Source organism: Antedon mediterranea, chromosome 3 (genome assembly GCF_964355755.1).
Source record: "Antedon mediterranea chromosome 3, ecAntMedi1.1, whole genome shotgun sequence".
NCBI classification, from domain to species: Eukaryota; Metazoa; Echinodermata; class Crinoidea; order Comatulida; family Antedonidae; genus Antedon; species Antedon mediterranea.
Window position 1 is genome coordinate 26,565,558 of NC_092672.1, and position 2,300 is coordinate 26,567,857.

A 2,300-nucleotide genomic window follows, 5' to 3' on the forward strand; every position below is an offset into this window, starting at 1 on the left:
TAAAGTCAGCTCACTGATGCGTGACAACATAATACAATTTACATTTACAAACCGCGAGCTAATACTTTCACACAGGCTGTCATAATAGTAAAATGAATCTACACTAATACGAGTTTTGATGACATTAATTAATAAATATTAGGCCTACTTAGTAATTACATTAAGAACCCAATAGCATATTAAAGATATTTAGGTCGTATCAGATATTATTTTTTGAAGTTGAACGACCCTTTGTCACGAACGAAAGGCTCTTTTCTTATCGTTATCAGTGGGAAAGCCACTTCGCGTTTTGACCGTTAAATCGTGTAAAATCGACTTACTTCCGCATTGACGATTTTGAAGCGCCACCTATCGTTGAAAACTGAAACCATGATTTTTCGTCGCCTAGCAAATAAGTGCTGTTTTATTTTAAGCTCTCATTAATATTTAAGAACCGCCCAACATTACCTATTATGGTAAAAGCATTTCCTAATAAGTATAATTGAATATCCAATCGGTTTCCTTCAAAGAAACCGAAGCTAATACAATACATTCGGCGACTGAAGTCGGGACTCGTGAAATTTATAAATGTGGTACGATTTGACTACTGTTTTGTTGTCCATTTTCTGAATAGTCGGAGGTGCATCCCAACAAATTAAAACAATTATAATCAATTGTTTTATCAAGAATAATATTAGTTTAATCGAGTATGATATATTTCTATCCTGTTCAAAATTTGTTGGTGTATTCTCAGGCCTCGAAAGGTAGGTACATTTTCTAGCTGTGAGCGTGGTTTCGGCAACGCGAGACACGTGTGTCAGTATAGGCGATAGCGAGACGTGCACGTTGTACTGTGTTGATGCTGATCCGATAGTCGTTAAGTTGTACTGATTACGAGTATCATTGGTCCTGGCCGGCCTAGCCTGGTGATCTGATCCCCCCAAAAAATACTTTTTTTTCAATCAGTATTAATATTATTATTTTATTTTTCATTTATTATTTGATTTATTAGGCTCAATAGATGCCTAGCTAGGCTACTAGTAGGCCTAGATTATTATAAATAATAATAGCAAATACTGTAATATTAATTAATAAAATACAGCTTCCATTTGACATTAACATTTTTTTTTAATAATATTTATTATTTTTTCTGACACTTTCAGGAATCGTTGATGATGCAGAGTTCTTTGTCTTTGTGACTTTAAACTGAGAGTGAAGTGGATAAAAAGATGACACCGGTACCTACCGACATTGTCATACCCAAACTATAGTTTAATTATTTAAAACAAAATGTTGAATTACTTGTATGTTGCAGAGGATAGATGAATTACAATACAAATATTTATGTTGAATGCAAACCTACTACACTATACTCTGCAAATTATGTTATTGCATGGAGTAACTTTACTCCATGGTTATTGTCATGTGGTAGACCTTAAAAATTGAATATTTATTGTATGTTAGGCCTATTTTATATTTTATTAATACTGTATTAGTTTAATATTACTATTAATTTATATTATAGAGTACTAGTTTGTACATGTTTTTACCCAAAAAAAAAGAATAAATAATTTGTTATTCAATCTAATTGCTTGTTTGTTCATCAATAACAAAACAATTGAAAGCAAGTATATAACAGTTCTTGTTAGCCGGTTATTTCAGGTCATATTATTAATATTAGCTAGGCCCGACGCGCCCGATCACAACGTCACTAAGTGACTTTCCGCCCCTGGAACAATCGCTCGCTAATAGGGCTAGGCCTCGGACTCGTATAAAAGCTATTATAATAGTTATGATAAATATTCCTCAACTAAAATGTATACTGTGATAAATAAACAAGTAATAATATACGTTGTATTGGAATGTTTTTATTTATATGAATTCTTATACGCGGACAATTATAAACCTCGCGTATATCGTTCGCTATAAATAAATTCATAAACACGATGACGATGTGTTTACAAAATGGCGGTTTCGCTAGTTTTCGATGGAACAAATAGTGGTACCTTTAGTTTGAATAGTCGGAGCTGCATCCCAACCACCGAATTTTGTATCTTAATATCGTATTCTGTAGATTATTAATTTTTCTAACAGGGATTTTAAATTCAGGACTGTTCAATTTTTCTAAATATTTTATTTTAACGATTTTCTAGGGTACAATTTCGGAAAAAAGACATTGGTTGATTTTGCCGTTAAATTACAGATTATCGTTTTGTTCAAATACATTTAATTTTACATGACGATATATTAAAACCATTTATGAATTTATTTCACTAACAATATTTTTCCGATAATCAGCTAAATTTACAAATATTGTGTTT

General features: G+C 31.9%; 1 long non-coding RNA gene across 1 annotated transcript; it reads left to right on the forward strand.

The window, feature by feature from the left end:
* Positions 1 to 269: 269 nt before the first annotated feature.
* LOC140043773 (uncharacterized) lies at positions 270 to 1,829 on the forward strand. Its single transcript, XR_011844398.1, has 2 exons — positions 270 to 743; positions 1,143 to 1,829. It is a non-coding gene; the product is annotated as an uncharacterized lncRNA (long non-coding RNA).
* The last annotated feature ends 471 nt before the right edge of the window (positions 1,830 to 2,300 follow it).